Below are 24,144 nucleotides of genomic sequence, written 5' to 3'. Positions count from 1 at the left end.
AGTGTATTACCTTCTCTCATCTGCTAATTTTAATTGAAATTGAGATTCTGTGGTTGTGTACTCATTTCTTGTATTTGATTCGAATATGTGTGTGCGTTCAATATTTCTTCCTACAATATAAGGAATACTAATTCAGTCTTGTGTGTGTGTTTGGATATGGCATTGTTTATACACACTCCTTCAAATACCACTAGCTAAAGGCTTGAAAAATTTCTATATAATACTACTTCCATTATTGGTTGGTTATGAGTTGCGCTGATAGTTCATGAAAAAAGCCTTAATATTAGCTTATTATTTACCTGATGTAGGCAATACCCTTCTTTCTTGAGTTTGAATGACTTTTAGATTAGATACATGATATCATCAGAAATTTAGGTAAACTTATTACTTTTAAATATTTTAATACAGAACATTTGTTGTTTTCTTATAATTTACATTTCAAAACAAAGGGCAGAGCTATAAAAACTATAGAGAGGATTTTTATTTTTACTTATTTTTTATATGAAGGAGATATATGGGAGTTTCTTCCTTGTTTATGGAGTTATAAAGTGTTGATTCTTTAAAAATAATTTATTAAGAAATATTTGACAGATGTTATGTCTTTAAGATTGGTAATACAAGGGTCTGTTTTGTCTTTTTGGTTTGTTTTTTGTTTTGCTGTTAGGTAAATTGAGAGCTTACCACGTATCACAAAGGCTTGATTTTGTCCAAATAAATGTATTAAATCTGCTGCTAGAAAGCCCAGTGAAAGTGAACACTTGACTGAGTCTGTAGGGAACAGCTCCCTACTGAGCCTTTACAGAAGAGCAACTGTTTAAAGAAGAATGGAAAGTAGAACAGACACGAAGTTAAAAGACAAATGTGCAGACTCCTGCTTTTAATGGTATTCCAGGGTTTAGCAAGCCATTAACTTTAGTGCTGTAGAACTGCTGAAAGGAAGATTTAAAAATAAAAGTTGTGGCTATCCAGGGACTAAGATGCTGACGGATCCAGAGAGATCATTTGCTGTTGGAGAGGATCTCCAAGCATGGAAGGTCAAAGTCAATTGAAAAGATATATGGAAATGGTAATTGATTCCCCCTGAAAAGCTGGTGGCCAGTACAGAGAGGGAAAATAAATAAATTGGTAAATCATTGGTGTTTTAAATATTAGGAAAGCCATTTGTAAATCTTTACAGCCTATCTCAAATTTTCTATATATTTAATAAGGACAATTGCCTTTGTGCAAATAAATTATCAGTAGTTATTGGAAATGAAAATTGTCAGCATTATTGAAGATTTGCTTATGAAGTACTGGGGGAAATTCTCCATGAAATACCATATTTCATCCTGCCAAAGTATCAGTCTCTGGTGCAGTTCTGCATCTTCTAGAATAAGTAACCTTGGTATATAATCCCCCAATACCTTCTATTACCCATTTTGTCACTCATTCTCCATCTCTTGTGTGAATTTTAAAATATCACAAAGAGCCAGAAATCTTGTTCTTTTGAAAATGATACATTGGTTTTAATCCTGAGGTTTTGATCAAATTTTCGACTGATGTGGTGTACTGTTAGTATTTTTAATTTTCAAAAATGCAAAAATAGGTCTGGTTTTCCTTTCAATTTAAATCTGCTGTTCTGAAAGTAGAGAGGGAAATCCTATCTAGGTTTGATTAATTAGTAATAAAGATGGTTTCCAATAAATCTTTGCTTGTGATTCTTCTTCATATAAAAGGAAACTGACTTGGAGCCAAGTTACCAGCAAGAAATAAATGCCCTTTACTGTTACACTTATTCAGAGATAGGTCTTGGATTGAAGCCACCTATGTAAAAGGAACCATGCATGGTTCATGATGGAAGAGAGTGCTGTAGATGAAAATGGAAACTTGCATCCTACCGCAGGACAGAAATGAAAAAAAAAAAAACCAAAACTGACAATGCCTGCCAGGTGGCAGATATTTCTATATACACTAACACACTCAATCCAAAGTCAAATGCTCTAAATCACCAAGGAAATAATACCATGTATAAATTACGATGCATAATAACCACAGAGTATGGTTCTGGAGTCAGACTACTTGAGTGTGAATCCCTGCTCTGTCTCATACTAGTTACATGATGTTGGCAAAATACTTATTTTTATGTTCCTGTTTCCTTATTTGTAAAATAACAACACTGATAAGGTTTTAAGGGTTATAAGAGTTAATATTTATATGGCTTTTGGAACAATGCTGAACACACACAACTGCTAGATGAAGGTTTGCTATTGCTATTTATAGAAGATAAAGATTTAATATCATGAAGCACTGCCTCCTATCTCGTTATAATCTTTAAAGGTGTTATTTAAGCCTAGCTTGAAAAGAAAATGTATGTATCTAAGTAGCAACATTAGTATCAATATTATTAGATAATACTTAATATTATTACAATTAATTAATACTTAAAATATTTGCTATAATAGAACGTATAACATTGTTTTCAGTATTACAGAATAATGTATTTGTGATTAATTGATTACATATTATAGAAAGATTGACAATATATACCTAAACAAATGACTACAGTTTTAATTGGATTCTTCCTGATTTTCAGTTTGCTTCATGGCACATGGACTTTAAAGACATTCTGATGACTGTAAAAGGGAATCGAGCAGTTTTGTCATATTGTTTCCCAGATATTTTGCCTTTATAGATAAGGCCTGGGAACGTACATTATTAAAAATTCCCAAAGACTGAATATCAGTAGGTTGGGACATAAAGTATTTTTTTAAATAAACCTACATGAGAATAGTTTGTAGATAAATTTCAGAAGGTCTTGAGGCAATAATGCTGCTTCCTATAGACATTAACATAGAAATAGAAACTAATTGTATAAAAGATACAAATTATGAATCCATATTTAAACGTCCAGTGGGAGATTTCCATCCTATAATTAGTTTCAGTTCTATAAGAAATTATGATATACTCTATGATTATGTGCCTTTGAACACCAATGAATATTTAATTTGTTTTGTTGCACTACTCTCATATATCATATGAAAATATTTGTTCTCACATGTGTCAGATTATATTCTTTCATTTGAAAGTAATCTTTTTTTGAGCCCTATGTATTATTTCTAAAATGGGTCAAGAATAACAACTTCAAATAACTTGAAACATCTTCTGCTTTTGATGCTGAATAACTGTTGACATATGATTTTATAAATAGACTTTATTTTAAATATGGAAATTCGTGGCTTTGTAGTAGTTGAAAATGGGATCTTAATATTTTATAAGCAACTTCTTTTTCCATTTATAACAGAATAGTAAGTAGGCAATGAACTATTATTAAATTTCTTCAGTATATCTGATATTTAGCACATTTAAACATTTATAACTTCCTCCTTTAATTATTCTGTAGTATTTTCTGCATATAGATTAAGTTCTTAACTACATAAAAAGAGATAATTATTTTAATAACAATAATGTATGAGTTGATATTTTTCTTGACTATACCACAGAATAAAAAAAGGAAGTGATTTAAAATCTTTAATGAAAAATTATACCTGGATTTAATATTCTTTTACTTATGCACTAGTAATTACATTCATTAAAGTTTTAATTTCAAGCAATATTGCCTAGATAAAATTAAGTAAGCATCTCCTGTTAGTATCTGTTTATATACTGAACATTATTGCCTTTTACCCTTCATTTCTTGTAATCTACATTCAATTATAATTCCTTTTTCTCATTTAATGCTAACCCATGTTGTAATAATGTTGCATGTACTGAAAAATTATATAGAGAGCTGCTAGATGTGAAATATTTATTGTACATATAAAATAAGCTTTACATATTCATCTTAACTGAATTTCAATTTGATAAGAACTATGTCTTCTTTAAAACATTTATATTAATAAATCTTAGAATAAATAGCCTGCTGTTTTAGATAAAGGTTTATATATCATTTGCCAAATTCAGTCAACATTTGTAAAATTATTATACAGATAATTCTTGATGGATAATCCTTGATATTCCATTCAATAATTGCTAAAATAGTTTCTTTGTTTATGGAGTTGAGGCTGGGTGATGATCCCAAGCAAACATGATTCATCTTGAAAAATGAATTTGGCTCAATTTTTTAAACCTATATAAAGGAAGAAACTGAATTTTTAAATTTCTTCTGGAATCTTCCCGATGCTGCCTCTGACAGTGATATCCTTATTGTATATTGTACACTCTTCATTCTGATATACGTGAAGAAAGGAAAGAAAAGATGGGAGAAAAAGAGATTTGCAGGGGAAAAGAACATATAATAATTATAATAATGAAAGGTGGGTATCTCCTGTAGGGATTATCACACAATGAAAAATGTTCTTCAGTCTATGGAAAAGGGGATATAAATGCCTCCAAAATATAAGTGAAATAGATTCTTGATGGATTGGGATAGACTTGCAGTTACCTACACTTTTTTTTTTAAAAGAATTCTATTTTTCAAATAAAACCTAATGAATAAAATGGATGATACAAGTAAAAAATAAATAAATAAAATCAGCTTAATATGGAGGAAACACAATTATAAAAACTAAAAGAAGAGAGTAGAGATTTACCTTCCCTGAACTTGCTCAAGCCGGTCAGTTCATACTGATGGAATTTTTCCATCCAATTCTGATTTTACTTTTCTTAACTAGATGTAACTTAATGCCATCTTTAAAGGAGATATCTGTGTTTTATTACTTTTTTCAATGTGGTTATTATCAGTCATTACAACAGTCTTAACTGTGTGGCAGTCTAAATGAAATGTGAGACAGAGTAATTAATCATATTTACCATATTTCTTTAGCTATCATATTATTATTACTATTATTATTTTACTTTTGTACTGCACAATCTACAGAATATTGGTAGTTTAAGTCAACCCTGCAGAGTTTAATTTTATCTAATGTAAGAAATTAGAACTTTGAGGATGAGCAGTATGTTTGTTTTCACTTTTACATGATTTTGAATACCAATCAAAATGGAAAAACCATTTGTGATATATTTGTAGATAATCCATTCCCAAATTAATGAGGTAAATGTATTAGTCACAGATAATGTAATTATGACCCAGAAGTTAATGTAAATCATCTTCCAGGCAGGATGAGTGAATGACTCTTTGTAAGTTAGAGAAATGAAGGAGAAAAAAAAAAGTTAGGTCTTTAGAGAAGGGTTTGCCATGCAAATAAAATGTTGTAATTATTTTTTCAATAGGTCCATTATGTCTGAGCAGATAATTTCATAATATCCAAAGATATAGCCACATACATATTTTAGATTTTGCAGAAATGCTTGTAGGATTTCTTAGGCCTATATTTTAGGTCCACAACTCAGGCAATGTGGCAGGTAAGGGAACTACAGAATTCAGTGGGAAAAAATAACAAAAATTGTCTTACTACTTCAGCTTCAGTGAAAGAGGTGAAGACTTTACAGAAGTTTGAGGTTTGAGTAGCCAAAAAAAAAAAAAAACCTATAAATTCCATTTGCCTAGTTAATATTTGTTTTATTTTTACAATTAAATTATTTTTAGAATCATATTTCACTAGAAATGGGAATAAATTAAAATGTCCACAAAGAAGATTATAGACAAATATTGTTAGAAATTATAAATATAGTTGGCGTAAGTTTATAAAAACTTAGACTAAGAAAAAAAAGGGTAAAAAAAGGAGTGATGTTATAAAGTCATCGGTTGTATTATGAAAAAAAAAAAGATAGGCTCATATGTACAACTAAAAGACAACAGAGCTAAGGTAGTTCCACGAGAGGACAATTCTAACAGATTTCATTTTAAGTATATAGTATTTGGCATGATAGGGCATTGAGGTAGATATATATATATGTGTGTATATATATATATATATATATATATATACACACACACACACACACACACACACACACACACACACACATATATAGTAGATTATTAGATAATTGGGCTCAGGGGAGACATGAGATTTATATCTATATATTCATCTGTCTGTATCCTTTTATCTTCACATGTATCCTCACATACACACAAATAACATAAATGACATATCCACGTATCCATGTATATATGAAAATATATGTGCATGCATATATGAACATCCAAGAATGTGCATGTAGACTTAAGTCTATGGATATGTGTATGTTTGCATGTTTAGTAGGTCACATGAATAGAAATAAAAATGAAACTACAAGATTTGTTGTAATCTGAAAAAGAAATGTAGACTAAGACACAGAGTGCTGAAGACCACCTTGAAACTTACTCATATTTGAGGAGTGTGATGGACAAATGGAATAAGAGAAGAGGTGATTGATGATGCAGAAGGAAAGTTAGCATAGTGTAGCAGTCTATTCTCACAGAAGCCAAAGGATGAGAAATTTTCAAAAAGCCTAAACGTGTTCAAATAGCAGCTCAATGCGGCCTTCATCACTGGGGTTAGAGTAGTAGACTATTGAGAGTCAAATGACAGAGCATGAAGGGACAGGGACGGTGAGAAACGGAGGTAGCTGGTGTGGATTACTCAGTTTAAAAGTTTGCCGGTGAAATAGCAAGTAAAAAATTGTCTTTAAATTTTGTCCTCAATTTTTTGTGTTTATAATATCTTATGATTTATGGTTCAGCAGAAATATTATAAACTTTTGAGAGTATTCACTAATCTGAGACTTCAAAAAAAAATGCTTGAACGATATGCACAGAAGTTAGGAGCTATAGTCTAGCTTGACTTTGTCATGCATTTTGTTGCCAGTGTGGCTGTAGATAGTTCACAACCATCTCAAGGCTCAGGATACTCATGTGCTAAATGTTAAATAGGTCCTAGTTTATTGCAGAATATTTATAAAAGTTAATTCCATAGATGAAGTTAAACATTAAAATGAACTGCATTGACAACAAAAAAATGTGTCAAGTAGAGTCTACAATTTCAGGAATTAGTGCAAAAGTACGGAAAAGACATGGATAAAGGGGGGTATCCTTCAGTTTAGGGAAGGTATGCCTTAATTATAGGCAGCAAGAAAGAAACCGTGATGTGGAAAAATTACTGCTTCAAGGCCTGAATGGAATTTAACTGATTTAGGTCATAGAGAAAGCAAGAAGGGATGATATCTGCAGCATACTTTAAGAATTAAAACAACTTTCATTTTATTAATTTATGTTATTTGCTTTGGAAAAATATATCTGGAAAATATAGGCAGTGTCTAGAGAAAAACAGTGAATTAGATTCTGTGGGAGTAAGACAGTTTCAAGTTATTTAATCTTGGATTTCCGGTGTTACATAAATGCAAAATAAAGCAGGTGGTGCAAAACTTTATCTAGGTCATGCTCCTCTGTTGTTTTAAATCATTTCTATCGAATTAGGCTGTCTGATACATATAGTGCATGCCTGTTTACATTGTTTTAAAACATGCTTAGAGTTGGGTGGAATTCCTGAAATTTAAGAGAACAGTGAAGTCAGGGATAATGATGCTCCTTTAGAAACAAGAATAAACGTGAAATACCCGTTTGTTAATGGATATTTGTGTACTTAATGCAGAGATATATTTATTAGAATGTTCTAATAATTGTTCACTTTCATATTAGTGAAAGGGAGGCATAAGACATACTCATAATGATTCAGCATGGAGCTAATGGAGAATATCCCTTTAATCATGAGCTTATGCATCTCCTCCTACTCATCCAGTGTAAGAAGTGCTGATAAGCAGTAAAATGGACAGGTTTAAATTTCAGACTTGTCTGCATTTTGGAGATATTAATTGTTAGGAATTAAAGATAGAAAACAAGGAAGAAAAATGTTAAAAGTGACTTGTTAATCGGTGAACTGAGTGTACACTTTGCTAATCATGACCCCATTGCCTTTTTTAAAAAAAGGAATTATTATTAAATTGTTCATTTAAACTCAGTCAATATTTGTTAACTAAGCATATATCTATTTCTGTATCTCTATACCTACCTATATGTCTTTATCTTCATCTATATCAACCAACATTTATTGTTTGTTGTACTCAATTTTAAAATGGCATTTTTCACAGAACTAGAACAAATTATTTTAAAATTTGAATGGAAATACAAAGGACCCCAAATAGCAAAAACAATCTTGAGAAAGAAGAATAGAGCTGGAGGAATCATGCTTCCTGACTTCAGACTGTACTGCAAAGCTACAGTAATCAAAACAGTATGGTGTTGGCACAAAAACAGATACATAGATCAATGGAACAGGATAAAGAGCCCAGAAATAAACCCACACACCTATGGTCAAGTAATCTATGACAAAGGAGGCAAGAATATAGTCTCTTCAATAAGTGGTGCTGGGAAAACTGAACAGCTTCATGTAAAACAATGAAATTAGAACATTCTCTAACACCATATACAAAAATAAACTCAAAATGGATTAAAAACCTAAATGTAAGACCAGAAACCATAAAACGTCTAGAGTAAAACATAGGCAGAACACGCTTCAACATAAATCGCAGCAATTTTTTTGGATCCATCTCCTAAAGGAAAGAAAAGCAAAAATAAACAAATGGGACCTAATTAAACTTAAAAGCTTTTGCACATCAAAGGAAAACATTGGACAAAATGAAAAGACAAACTACTGAATGGGAGAAAATATTTGCAAATTATATGACTGGTCAGGGATTAATATCCAACACATATAAACAGTTCATACAAGTCGACATCAAGAAAACAAACAATGTGATTAAAAAATGGACAGAAGAACTGAAGAGGCGTTTTTCCAAAGAGGAAATGCAGATGGCCAACAGGCACATGAAAAGATGCTCAACATTGCTAATCATCAGGGAAATGCAAATTAAAACCAAGATAAGATATCACCTCACACCTGTCAGAGTGGCTATTATCAAAAAGATCACAAATAACATATGTTGGTGAGGATATGGAGAAAAGGGGACACTCCTGCATTGTTAGTGGGAATGTAAATTGGTGCAGCTACTGTGGAAAACAATTTGGAGGTTTCTCAAAACACTAAAAATAGAACTACTGTAAGACCCAGCAATTCCACTCCTGGATATATATCCTGAAAAACCAAAATCACTAACTAGAAAAGATACAGGCGCCCCATTGTTCATAGCAGCATTATTTACAATTGTCAAGGTATGGAAGCAACCTTAAGTGTCCATCAACAGATGAATGGCTAAAGAAGATGTGGCATATATATGCAGTGGAATAATACTCAGCCATAAAAAAGAATGAAATTATGCCATTTGCAGCAACATGGATGGACTTGGAAGGCATTATGCTAAGTGAAATAAGTCAGACAGAGAAAGACAAATATTGTATGACATCACTTACATGTGGAATCTAAAAAATACCACAAATTAGTGAATATAAAAAAAAAGAAATAGACTCCTAGATATAGAGAACGAACTAGTGGTTACCAGTGGGGGAGGTGAGGGAGGGGCAATAGAGGGATGGGGGAGTGGAAGGTACAAACTATTGGGTTTAACTTAGGCTCAAAGTTGTAAGGTATATCCCGGGGAATATAGCCAATATTTTGTAATAACTTTAAATGTAGTATAACCAACATTTTTTTTAATGTGTTTTTTTTTTCTCATCAGATTCTATTTTTCCCCATGTAGACCTTTTTTCAGCTGATGTTATGTTGAGATATTTCAACTGAGGGAGATACTTGACTTTTATATATAACAGACTGGAAGGAGTAACTCAATTTAGCACATTGATTTTTACTTAGATGGGCTCCTTTTCACGTGTCTTTTAATTTAAGGCCAATTTTGTAAAGGATTTATGATGAATTTTGTTAGCTCGCCATGTGTCATGTAATAAAGGTACATATTAATAAATTTACCTTGATGCTTTTTATTCTGCTTATGACGTAATTTCTTTTTATTATAAAACCTATTGGCTCTCATCCTAAAATTATAAGTCTTACTAGAACCCAGAAGGATAATATTCTGTTTATCTTATTTATCATATTTTCAACTAGTCATAAAAAATCAATTGTATTTATTATTGTATCAATTGTATTAGTGTATCATTCAATGTTACTGGGTTTAAGTGTTTGACTCTGTTACTCCTACATATTGATTATGAATATATCAAATAAAGTCCTACTAGTCTTAGTATTAAATTTTTATTAAAATGTGTCAGTTTTAAGAATAGGTTTTATGACAAATTAAAAGGAAGTCTATTTTAAACTATATCCCCTTATCTCCATTTATTACACAAAATTAATTCCCCCAAATATTGTTGAGTTCCGTAAGGGCAAAATGATAAATCGTGAAATGCACCACACCTCTTAAAATTTCTCACAATTACAAAATTGCTAAATCAGTGGAATAGCTATTCACTCTGATTTGTAATACACTTAACAAACATTACGTGCCCATAGATGAAATAATATTTTTTGCAGATGTTTGGGGTTCTGGAAGAGGGGAATAAATTTAAAGAGGGTGAGAGAGGTAACTGTGACATATTCTTAACTGATTCATGTAAGTTGGGTATGGGAAGGGCATTTAGGTAATCCCTTAGCATATTTTAGCATATAAATGTTTATGAATTACCACTCAGAGTCATTGCTTGTTCGTTAGGTTAAGCAATTTCTTAGATGGGACCAGTAGGTAGTTGGTTCATCTTTTGTCCATTATTTTTTTATTTGAAAGGCTGATGCTTTCATGAAAAAAATCTATTTCATATTGCTCTAGAAAGTGAGTTTGTCCAAGATGTTAATTCTGGATGGTGCTGATTTAAAATATTATCTCCTTTTGTGGCAAAAGAGACAGTAGTTTTAATAGTTGTACAAGGTGCATGAAGGGGTGTGATTTTTTTTTTTAATTAAAAAAATTTTTTTAACATCTTTATTGGAGTATAATTGTTTTACAATGGTGTGTTAATTTCTGCTTTATAACAAAGTGAATCAGCTATACATATCTCCCTGTGCTATGCGGCTGCTTCCTAGCTATCTATTTTACATTTGGTAGTATAAGTCCATGTCACTCTCTTACTTTGTCCCAGCTTACCCTTCCCCCTCCCCATGTCCTCAAGTCCATTCTCTATGTTGGCGTCTTTATTCCTGTCCTGCCCCTAGGTTCTTCAGAACCTTTTTTTGGGATTCCATATATATGGATATAGAAGATGTGGCACATATATACAATGGAATATTACTCAGCCATAAAAAGAAACGAAATTGAGTTATTTGTAGTGAGGTGGATGGACCTAGAGTCTGTCATACAGAGTGAAGTAAGTCAGAAAGAGAAAACAAATACCGTATGCTAACACATATATACAGGGATGTGATTTTTGATATAGAAAATATACTGTCTATATCCAATGTCAATAAGTAACATAGTTTTGTTTCACAAGTAATTTTTTCCATGAACCCCTTATTTTCTTTTATTTAACACTCTATATTTCTCTTTCTTCATAGCCATGTTTCTTCAGTCTGTTTGCTGTTTGCAATTTCTTATGTCTCATTCAAATTTCTACCAATTGCATTCTGCCTTCTAGCACAATTATTCCACTAAAACACCTCTCTCTGAAGTACCAACAATTTCCTTATTGCCAAATCCAATGGAAAACCTTTCATTCTCCAATCTTGAGGTGTTAATTTATATTGAGTGTTTTTTTTTTGCTCCCTGTGTTTAAAATTTTTCCTTCCATACCTTTAAGATGGCAGCGTATCCTGAAATAATACCCTCAGGGAAGAGTCTGTGACATAATAGAAAAGAAAAATACAGACTTTGCCTCCAAAGTCTTATTTTAGAAATGTGAACAACATAAGAAAATGGATCCATGGCTTAGATATCATGCTTTGGAGAAGTTCTTGTGAAAGATTTTGCCTCAGTTTTGCAGAAGGGAAAAGAGAGACAGGTTTGTGGGTCCCAAGAGCCCCTAAAAAATAAAGAACATGTATCATTTTTTCAGCAATACTTTGGGAGAATCAAGAGCACCCTGAGCAAGAATAATTATTCGGACTGTCTGGATTATTTACCCATCAGTAGCCTTGCAAAATATTCCCATATTCTAAACATGGCCCAAATATAACAGAGAACTCACCATGGGTCATGTGAAAAGGTAAGGCAGGTGTCTCACAGGTACAATGTATGAACAAAAGATCCCTCACAGGTGGTGGCAACCTTAACACTAAATCTTGGAAACTAAGACATAATTTTCAGAATTGAAGAAAGTGACTGAGATTGAGAGTTATGCCAATCTAATCCAATTATGAGTTCCCCATCAAAAGTAAAGTTTGTAGAAAATCTTTCTTGCACTTCTTAGGTGTTATGGACTGAATGTTTGTGCCTACCCCTGTCCCCTGCAAATGTATGTATTGAAACCCTAGCCCCGCAAGTGACGTTGTTTGATATTTTTCTTGCAGTAGATTATTATATCTTCATATTCAACTGAGTCCTTGCAATAGACTCATGTATTCAAGCTAAGAAATGAACTTATTCTGTCATGTGGTCTTAGCTTTAACTTGTACCTCTTTAAAAACATTTTTCCTACCTAGACTTAAGAAAATAATATATGCTTATTTTAGAAAATGTGGAAAATAAATAAAAATAAAGGTTTTGATGACTTTTTACTAAAATTTTGAGTATTTCATTCCAGATTTTTAAAAACTACACCCATTGCTATTAACATAAGTGTAAAATGAATAATAGCTAGCATTTGATAAACATTTACTATGTGGCACACTCCTTTAAGAGCTCTACTTGTGTGGATTCAGTGGATATTCGCGATGGTATGAAGGAGATTCTATTACTATATCTATTTGTCTAGGATAGAGTCCTAGGAATAGAAATCTTCGGAGTAAAAAATGGATACATTTCATAACTCAGTTTGTGCTGTCAGATTGTACTGTAGAAGATTGGATTGATTTATGCCTCCTCCAGGATTATGTGAAAGTGTCTTTTTACTCAACTTGTGCCAACAATGGTTTTTATTATTATTTTTTAATCACTGAAAATATATGTGTCTGGTAGGTTAGGAGCTTCATATCATTTTGGGGTGGATGGTATGCTGTTCTGCACATCTATATCACATGACGGGGATCTGAAAATAAAAAGGCTTTGTTCATAATTCTTTTAGTGTGTTCTCTAGTGGTAGGCACTATTATAGTCCTTTATTTCCTTGTTCATTAATTAAACAGAAATAAATCATGGCAACCTCGGCTCTTTCTTGCTGTTAAAATACTTTTCTAGTTTTTATAAAAGGTCTACATAATTTTGATATTTGTGCAATCTATTATTCCTGGAAATGGAGAAAGGAGGTAAGCTATGACATTGGTGACAAAATATCAGGAGTTGCCATATTTAGATGAAAAGTTTTCGATACTACTTGAATGGTGCAAACCATCACAAGTCAAGGATATCTTCAGCTTCTCCTATTATAAACAGGAGTCATCCTTCATTCTTCCCTCTCCCTCCCCACCCTATCCTCATTCAGTCCATCATCAACTCCTATCAGCGTGGTCATCACAACATATCCCAAATCTGTCTACTTCTCTCCGTTTCCTCTTCTGTCACTCTCAGTCGAGTCAAAGTCACCTCTTGCTTAGACTACTTGTCTACCCTCAAAGTCTAATTTTCTATTTTTAGAAATTTTTTACAGCAACCATGATTTTTGTAGGTCATTTTACCTTCTCAAATTATTCGTGGCCCCTCCCTGTAAAGGATTATGTATACTTGCTTAGAGGATTATGTATACTTGCTTAGACTTGCTTAGACTACACCGCTTACCCTCAAAGTCTAATTTTCTGTTTTTAGAAATTTTTTACAGCAACCATGATTACTGTAGGTCATTTTACCTTCTCAAATTATTCGTGGCCCCTCCCTGTAAAGGATTATGTATACTTCCTTGCCCCACTCTTTAGACTCTGCCATATGAGTCGCTTTGCCTATTAGAATGCGAGTGAAAGTGATGTCTATCACCTCTGAGACAGAACTTTTAAGGACATCATGTGGTGGTACCATTGCTAATTTTCTTTTCCCGCTAGAACAATGAGGCCCTAGACAGGGCTTGTTTCTTCCGTCTGGATCTCAGAGTAAAGTAGATAAGTGGTGTGGACCCACAGCAGACTGTAACAAATTCTGTGGTTTTACACAGCAGCTCAGCTAAGTTTCAAAATATAAAACAAATACTGTTGCTTTCCTGTTTCAACCCTGGAAAGGTTTCTTATCACATTTAGGGCCGACTGAAAGCTCCTCACCATGACCTTTAAGGCTCTCTATTGTATAGACCCGGCCTACTCCCAGAGTTCATCTTACACAGTTCCTTTTACAGTTCCTTGTTCAAGCACAATGACATTCATCACAATTCCAGAACCAACAATCTTATTTCTGCCCTATGGCCTCTGGAAGAGGTGTTCTCATCTCACAATGGTGCTCTTCCCTCATGTGTGTCACTCTGTTAGTTCATCCCATTTTGTTTCCTTCACAGTATTCTTTATTATCTGGATGTCTTTGGCTAATTGATTATTTTCTCTCTCCTCCCTCTAGAATCTAGAAGCAGGGGCTTAATATATCCTGTATCCCTCCTGCCTAGAATGAGACCTGCCCTGCAGGAGGTACTAAACAAACATACTTTAAATGGGAAAATGAATCTGATTCCCTTTGCCAAGTGAAGTTTGGTCCTAATAAAAATGCTATTTCCCACCTCTCAGCTTTTCCCATAGCATTTTCTTTTCACTGAATGTATTTCAACATGTCTTAAATTAGAAAATATTACCCACTAAAAAAACCAAACCAAACAAAAAAAACCCTTGAGTGTTTCTATAACACGGTGGCCATGACTTTATTTCAACGCATTCTTTTATGCACTAAAATTGTTCTTACGGTTCCCCCACTGGGTATATATTTGTTCAGGGACAATGAGAGCTCAGTGCGATGGTGAACTGCTCAGGAACTGAAGCCAGAGGCTCAGGTTCAACTCTTGGCTCTGCTGTGTATCAGGCCATGTGCCCTTGGGAACTTCCCTGAATCCCTTTGAGCCTCAGTTCCCCCATCTGTGAAATTTAATTTGGGCAGCGACAGCCTGTACCTTACAGGCCACTATAAGATTAAAAGAGTTAATATGTGCAAAATGTTTTCAATAGGGCTTTCATGGAGTAAATGTTACAGAAGTTTGGGTAAGTAAAAAAATTATGTCGTATTCATTTTATTTCTGCAGTCTCTGGAACTTCACTGCTGAATAAATGCTTTTTGAAATAAATTGAACCAAGTTTCCGTTTTTAGGTCTTAGGCAGAAACTTTGACTTCCCTAGTGATAAATTTATTGTGTTTCCATTCAAATGTCAGTGATCCACAGCGTACTACAAGGAGTGTTGAACTAGGAAGAGATAGTGAGAATTTGATTTTTATATACTGTTTTTGGAGGTAGAGCTGATACGACATGCTAAGAAACAGAGTATGAGATGTGAGAGAAAGAGAAATATCAGAGGTGACAGAGTCTTCTATCCCAGGTATTTGGGGTATGATGCTTTCTACTGAAAAGGTGAAATCTTGGGGCTAGAAGGTTTGAGGGATGAAGAAAAAATACAATTCTGTTTTGGCAATATCAGCTCTGAGTTATGTATTTGACTTCCATGTGCAGTTATTGAAGGCTTTTGTGTACTGTTGCACATAAACTCTTGGGCTCAACAGAAAGGTTAGGACACTAAAATCCATGAGACACGAGATCATCTTGGAAGGAAGAGTAAATACAGATGAGCTCTGGGTGAATTTCTGAGCTCTCACGCATTTATATACTTAAAGGCCAAGTGGAGAAGGTGGAAGGGTCGTTGCTTCTTAAAAAAGAATCGCCAGAGATGTTTCGGGAGTGAGTGTTAAAAAGTTATATATGAATTTGCTATCACTTTCAAGGAGTTTATAGTCTAAAATGGAGCTTGCCTCCACATCACAAATATTTTGAGAATATATAAGATCTAAGCTTTGCAAATAGTGCTAAATTGTCAACTAAATTCTTTCATGTTCCTCCCTCATTAGTATTCAACCATAGAGTTTTCCAAGTAGAGAAAGTTCTTGAAATTATTCACATGCATTTTAATTGAGGAAGTATTTTCAGATGTTTCAAAAGTTCCACATTTTGGGAGAGTATACAACATTAGTTTTCTGTGAGCAATTAAATCAGAGCAATAACAATTATTTTTCTGTACAATTAAAAAAATCTCTATTTCGAGAAAAAAGCCCTGGGTGCTGCATGCTCCTTGCTTGTTTTCCAGGCCATTACTTTCCATTTTTATAGCTTTTAGTGCTCTTATTTTTAGCTAAAATTGTGTCATGTCTATCAAGTGTAATTTCCATATCTTTAACTTCCCACTTCTGTAATCAGTCTCCTGTGAAGTTTTCAATTTCAATTGAGGTCATTGTGGTCTGGATCCAATTCACTACAAATGTCTCTGGCATCCTTTCCATGTAAGTCTGACATGTCGTATACACCTGTTCTTTGCCATCTTAGGAAAAAAGTAGATCTTAAGTGTTGAAATGTCTGTAATTTTTCTTTTGGATTTGCAAAATTTGGATGACAAATTTAAAATTATGAATGATCCAGTTTACTCTTTTCTTATTTTTGCATGTTTTACTTCTCCATACTAATGATGTCATAAATACATAATAGAACATGTGTCAGGGTCTGTAGACAAAGAAAAATTAGTTGCTTAAAAAAATAATTATATTCCCTTTTATATATTGTTGTGACATGAATCAATTCTTATAATTAAGGACTGTAGGTATCAGCCCTCATCCAATTCTGAATACCCTTACAAACCTCGTATAAAATCTCAAAATTAATAGAAGCAGAAGCATTAGAAGCATTTTGTTATTTTTCTCAAAGAGACAAAGTGTAAGCTGTTTAATATTTTTGAATGCTTTTTTCGAAATTGTGGTTACAGAGGCAATTAAACCTGCCTAAATTAAGCAATCCTGTCTCTTGGAAGGTTATTATGTCAAATAGAAAATCTCTTAAGTCAATTTATGAAGGATTAGATACCTGGAGGGAATATTTTATACTGTTAAATTAGCTTTCTCACAGGAGCTAGAGGAAAGTCAGATGAATGTCTTTTTATTTATAAATTGAAATCTCTAAACTGGATTTCATTTCTCTTATTAACCAACAGCAATTCTGATGTGCAAAGATTTTATAGACAATTAAGAAACAGTGCTAAGAGAAATCATAAGTATGAAACTTAACATCTCACAAACTTTAAGATATTGAGTTTATGCTAAACATATACAATTTAGTGGGAAACTAAATGACTACCAGACGCCTCTAAAATAGGGATCTGGTGTCCACAGATTGTAAATTGTCAGATGTTATTTTGGGATTGTATTTTCCAAGATTATTTTTAAAATGAGAATAAAGTTGGTAATGTAGCATTTTTAAGAGACAACTTACTATTTAGGGATTTTAACCTATAGGTAGATTTTGAAATCTATCTAGGCCACAATGAAGATAAAAGAAACAACTGTGACATGAAAGGAAGTATCTCAATTCTGCTCACTGTTGTCTCTCCAGTACTAACACAGAATCCAGCACATTGAAAACATACAAAATATATTTGTTGAATGAAGAGAAAAGCACACACACACACTCACTCTCACACTCATACATGTACTCACTTCATATAATCATTCTTTCTCTACAGAGTTGTCCCAAAGACCCCAAGCTGGCTTCCACAATACTTTGATCAGCAGAGCTAATCATGCTCCTATAGAGACCCTGTCCCCGTCCTTCCTCTCTTACCAGAAATTCCAGCCATAACACTACAGAATGCCAGAGAGACCAGTCCCAAGTAGAATTGGAATCCATTATCTATTGAAACAACAGTCAGGCTTAGGATGATGCCAATTAACCTAATCACAAAAAGTCCAAGTTTCCCAGGCTATTTCTGATCACCAGGACTCTTACCCTCATATTCAAGCTGTCCTGATTGTACATCCTTTCCTAGACTCTCAACACTTCCAATGTGCTCTCTAGAAACTCAAATTTCCTTATAACCTTAAGTTCTTCTTTGAAAAATCCCTTCACTTCCCATGAATTACCTAGCCTACAGTTTGTAGAGACTCCCCTTGCTTATCATCACCCCCCAGGCCATTGTGACCACCTACTTCCTAGCAAGTTCCTGGCTACCTTGATACTCACACCACCATGTCTATCTCCAACTACCATTTCACTAAAGTCATCCATAGTTCTTTGACTCTGTATTTGTATTCCCTTCTCTACTTTATTTCTTGCATCCATTTAAATCAGGACTTCAGACATTGCCAAATCCAAAGTTCTATATTCAGTCCACAACCTACTCCACCCTCAAAACTATCTGATTCAGTCAATCACTCTCTCATTCTTGAAACTTTTTCTTCACTTTGTCATGGAGACCACACACTCCTGTTTTTCTCCAACTTCACTTTCTTTCCTGAGTTTTAATGTCTTTATCATTTTACACTCTAAATATTATGATGTCTCATGACTTAGACCATGGACTTCATGTCTGTTCTCTAAGTCATGTCATGGAGTCCCATACTTTTAAATTCAATTTAAAGATTAATGACTCCTAAATTTGTATCTCAAGTCACATCTTTTTCCCTGAGGTCCACATTCATATATCCAATATCAAACTTGATATCTCCATTGGTTGTCTAACAAGTGTCTTGAACTCAATAGATGCAACTATAGTTTTTTGAACCCTGAACCCCGCTACTCCCCATCTTAAGGAAGGACATCACCATTCACCCACTTGCCCAGGGAAAGGACCTTAGAGACTTTCTTGTATCCCCTTTTTAAAAAATTTTTTAAATTTTATATTGGAGTATAGTTGATTTACAGTGTTCTGTTAGTTTCAGGTGTACAGCAAAGTGATTCAGTTATACATGTACATGTATCTATTCTTTTTCAAATTCTTTTCCCGTTTAAGTTATTACATAACGTTGAGTAGAATTCCCTGTGCTGTAAAGTAGGTTCTTGTTGATTATCTATTTTATATATAGTAGTGTGTATATGTTCATCCCAAACTCCTAATTTAAGCCTCCCCCCCACCACCTTTCCTTTTTGGTAACCATAAGTTTGTTTTCTAAGTCTGAGTCTATTTCTGTTTTGTAAATAAGTTCATTTGTATCTTTTTTTTTTAGTCTCCCTGTGTAAGTGATATCATATAATATTTGTCCTTCTCTGTCTGACTTACTTCACTTAGTATTTATGGTAATCTCTAGGTCCATCCATGCTGCTGCAAATGACATTATTTCATTCTTTTTTTTATGGCTGAGTAATATTCCATTGTATATATGTACCACATCTTCTTTATCCATTCCTCTGTCGATAGACATTTAGGTTGCTTCCATGTCTCGGCTATTGTAAATAGTGCTGCATTGAACATTACGGTGCATGTATCTTTTCTAATTATGGTTTTTTCTGGATATATGCCCAGAAGTGGGATTGCTGGATCATATGGTAGCTCTATTTTTAGTTTTTTAAGGAACCTCCATACTGTTATCCATAGTGGCTGTACCTATTTACATTCCTACCAACAGTGTAAGAGGGTTCCCTTTTCTCCACACCCTCTGCAGCATTTATTGTTTGTAGACTTTTTATTGATGGCCATTCTGACTCGTGTGAGGTGATACCTCATTGTAGATTTGATTTGCATTTCTCCAATAATTAGCAATGTTGAACATCTTTTCACATGCCTGTTGGCCATCTGTCTTCTTTGGAGAAATGCCAAATTTAGATCCTCTGCCCTTTCTAGATTAGGTTGTTTGTTTTTTTGATATTGAGCTGCATGCGCTGTTTGTATATTTTGGAGATTAATCCCTTGTCAGTTGCATCATTTGCAAATATTTTCTCCCATTCTCTGGGTTGTCTTTTTGTTTATGGTTTCCTTTGCTTTGCAAAAGCTTTTAAGTTTAATTAGGTCCCATTTGTTTATTTTTGTTTTTATTTTCATTACTCTAGGAGGTGAGTCCAAAAAGATTGCTACAATTTATGTCAAAGAGTGTTCTGCCTATGATTTCCTCTAATAGTTTTATATTATCCATTCTTACATTCAGATCTTCAATCCATTTTAGGTTTATTTTTGTGTATGGTGTTAGAGAATGTTCTAATTTCATTCTTTTACATGTATCCTTTCTTTTTCTCATTCCTTACATCTAATCGACCAGAAACTCTTACTCTTTCTTCAAAATATTTCCCAAATCTATTTTCTGCCATTTCCATAGCTCTCATACTGTTTCACATCATTATTATTAATTATTTGGACTATTACATAGGCCACTTTACTAGACTCACTGTTCCCATTCTCTCACCAATTTATTTACCATTGAGTAGTCAGAGTAACAATTTAAAAACGTAAGTGGTTGGCCACTTGCCCCAATTTTTTATAATAGAAAACTAAATAGAGTTCTAAATCCTTGTGATGATTAGAAGGTCATATGTAATCTAACCCTGGCTATTTCTTCTATCATGACCTTCAGCTTCGTTCCTAGCTTACATTGTTTACCTCTTTGTGGTGTGTCCAGCAAGTCAACCACACTCTTATATCAGGGGCTCTGGAGGCTGCAAATCTTATCCACAGGTATCTCCACCACTCATTCCCTCAGCTGATTCTCACGTCTGTACCCTTCTTCTCTGAACACTCTAACTAAAATAGTAACACCTATCACCAGGCATAGCTCACTCACTTTTATTTTATTTTTACAATCAATCTCCATGGACCTCATTTGATTTGTTCAGTGTGATAAGCTTACACCAAGAGCAGTGCCTCACATTAAAGGATTTCAATACTTGTTATAATAATAAGTAAATAAAAATTACATATTTTTCATATAACAGGTAGAAGGTTTTTCTCATAGGAATCACATAGTGAATTATTTTTACAGTAAGTGATTTTTTCTTCTGAAGCTTAGTATTTGGCAGGTATTTGTAGGGAGGACTTGAAATAAATCATCTGTAACTTATCTGTTTGGTATCAATATCTAGAAATAATTAGATGAATAAAATACACATTTTAATTTTGAATTGACTGCCCTTGTTAGAAATTAAAACTTAACATTTAAAAATAACTCCATGTGACTACTCTATACTATATTATTGTTTTATCAAATCATTTTGTAACATGTATACAACCAAGATCTCTTGTACTCTGCTGAAACCAAAATGGGTGTAACACTGTTCTGACATGCTTTTGTACTTAGGAGGCTGCACCAAAAGCTATGGACACTAGACATTGTCTTATTTTTGTATTTCCAATAAAAACAATACAAAACTGAGACTACTTGTGTAAATTAGAATGCCGGTTACAGACCAGAAGGGGAATGGAATGCTGAAAAGAAATATCTGTCTCACATAGATAACTAGAAAGAAACAGCCACACCGTCACACACAATAGACTTTACAATTGGACCATGAATCCAACAGCCATATGGCAAGTGGCATGTTTTTCACATTGAAAGAGTTTATCTCTGACCATATAATGGTCTTGATATGTGATGCAAGAATAACCACATGCCTTTTTGACCCAGCAAGCAAGCTATTTTAAAGTGTTTAATCTTTGGCTCACGTAGCTTTCTAAGATGCAAATGCAATGAGCTTCCTCACGTTTCCTATTTACATTTTATGACATAATGATGTCTTGTGAAATATCTATGTTTGATTCAGTGCAGTTATTGGAATATCAAGGAATTACTTCTCCCTCTAATGAAGAAAATGATATTTACACCCCTATAAATGAGTATAACAAGAATAATGTGGCTATTATTTGAGAATAAAATCAAGTTACCTTTTTGGAGCTAATGGATATTTTAGATTAAAATCATAAAATATAGAACATGTGTCTTGGAAACTTTAGAAAAACATACTTATGTTAGATATTCCAGTAGGGTTGGTTTTCTCCTATCAGTACAAGAAAACATCAGTCACTACAAGCTATGTGCTGTCTAGTAGGTGATACTTTTAAACTGCAGGGACTGTTTCTTACTCATCACCTGGCACAGTGGCTAGCTCACAGGAGATACTCGTTACTTGCTGAATAAGCAAGGATCATAAAAGAAGCACACACTATGTGCCCTAAGGAGCTGAGGTAGCATATCAGAGGCAATAAATAGCTCTGAAGAATGGGTACTTCAGTCAGACAGAAAAGAGTGAAGGCATTTTATATTTTCAATGATGACTACTTGTACAAAGGGCTGATAGATGAAAAAGAAATGGCAGGTATAGGAAATGTTGAGTAATTGGATTTCTCCTTTGGTCCCTTTTCTCTGTCTTCTTCGACCACATCTCTCTGAGTCCATCTGGGGCAAGTTCTCTGCTTTAAGGGCTCATTGCAATTACATTGGCCTCACCTGAATAATCCAAGATACTCTCCCTATTCTAAAGTCCATCTCCTTAATTTCATCTACAAAATCCCTTCACAGATTAGTGTTTGAATAATCAGGGGGGTGGGGGTTTTGGAGAGAAATCTGTCTGCCACACTGAGTTTATATTTTAAAAGTTAAGTCCACATTTTTGGTGTGGTAGCTTTTTTTGGCTGCGTTGGGTCTGTTGCTGCGCACAGGCTTTCTCTAGTTGCGGCGAGCGGGGCTACTCTTCGTTGCGGTGCGTGGGCTTCTCCTTGCGGTGGCTTCTCTTGTTGTGGAGCACGGGCTCTAGGCATGCGGGCTTCAGTAGTTGTGGCTCGTGGGTTCTAGAGCGCAGGCTCAGTAGTTGTGGCGCACGGGCTTAGTTGCTCTGCAGCACGTGGGATCTTCACTCCGTGGCATGTGGGATCTTCCCGGACCAGGAATCGAACCCATGTCCCCTGCCTGGGCAGACGGATTCTTAACCACTGAGCCACCAGGGAAGTCCCATTAGCTTTTAAAGCTAATACAATGAGGAAATGTATTGCAGCACCTGCTAAATTTGAAAATTCAGAGGCAGACATAGTCATCCTATGACTTGCTTTCCGGTGATTTGACATCTTGAATGGCTAGCCAATGCTAAGTCTACTGAATTCCATTGAAGTTATAGTATTTTTGGTGAATTTATGTAGTATGTTCATGAGAAAATAATTTTATTTTCTCCTCCTCCTTGGCCATTTCTTTCTTCTCTGGCCACCCTCGTCCTGCCCCCTTTCCACTGTTGCTCATTCTCTACAGCCTCCGTCTCCTCATCCTCCTTTCATTCACTCCTCATTCTCTTATTTTTTTCTCCCCCTCCAATCAGTTATTATTTTAGACTATTTTTCTTGGTATTCCTTACACACATATTTTATGTAATTCCCACAAGTATTTTTTTGGTGAGATAGGCATACTTGATATTATTGCTGGCTTCTTAGTCTAAAGAAGTGGAGATAACGTTTTTACTTATTTTCTAAGCTGACTTTTGTTGTAAATGGGAGAGTAAAGTCTATAATATGGACATCTGCCCTATTACAATATTCTATCCACTATCTGACACTATTCTAATAAGGTTTGGTCTTTGAAGAGTAAAAATAAAAACATGTCAATTATTTATGTTATTAAATCTGTAGACAATAAACTTTACTGATATATATATACATATCTATGTATGTGTGTGTATGTGCGTATATATATATATACATATATAAAAATATAAAACAAAGTGCTGAAAAAGCTTAAAATCTAATTTGCGCAATAAGATATGAGACACAAAAAGTGAAGACTATATATTTAAGGGCTAAACGTAATGCTATTAACTTTAAAATACCATAAGAGTTCAGAGAAAGTAAAGATGTGCTGCGGAAGAAAGTGAGTGATCAAATTCATTAAGGTGAGATAGAGCTTGGAGTGTTTGTGGAAAAGAGAAGGGAATTGTAAATACAGCAGATGTTGGGGAAATGGAGAGAAACAGGTTAGAAAGATGAGACCAGAATATAAATTTCCAATAAAGTTAGAGAGGGATTTGTAAAGTCTCAAATCTCATATCAGCAATTAATTTTGCTTTCTGTCACATTGAATGGTTGAGTTTAAACACATACCATCAGCATCTCATGTCTAGTATAGGCATTGTTGTGTCATAAAATAGTATATAACAGTAGCATAAAGAAAAGATTAAAAAAGGGCCTGGTCACATTGTAAACTGAATAAACTTTGAATATCCTCTGACTGTATATACTGAATTGTTCATATTTTAGCTTGTGCCTTAGTCACTTTTCTTTATCAAGTAAGAGCTTAATATTACCCAAAGAAATATGATGCAGAATTTTATCT

The 24,144-nt window shown here is 34.0% G+C and overlaps 2 long non-coding RNA genes across 2 annotated transcripts in view; both read right to left on the bottom strand.

Annotated features, from left to right (window-relative positions):
• The window catches only part of LOC309630572, a 45,207-nt gene that overhangs the window by 17,546 nt on the left and 3,517 nt on the right, over positions 1-24,144 (bottom strand). The window lies entirely within an intron of this gene.
• Positions 849-24,136, bottom strand: LOC309630640. Its single transcript, XR_014245854.1, has 2 exons — positions 17,693-24,136; positions 849-11,842 (listed from the first exon to the last, which is right to left on the bottom strand). It is a non-coding gene; the product is annotated as an uncharacterized lncRNA (long non-coding RNA).

The sequence above is a fragment of the Balaenoptera borealis genome (assembly GCF_965194805.1).
Source record: "Balaenoptera borealis genome assembly, chromosome: 1".
NCBI lineage: Eukaryota > Metazoa > Chordata > Mammalia > Artiodactyla > Balaenopteridae > Balaenoptera > Balaenoptera borealis.
Note: the sequence above shows the minus strand (reverse complement) of the source record. Positions and strands in the feature narration are given on the sequence as shown.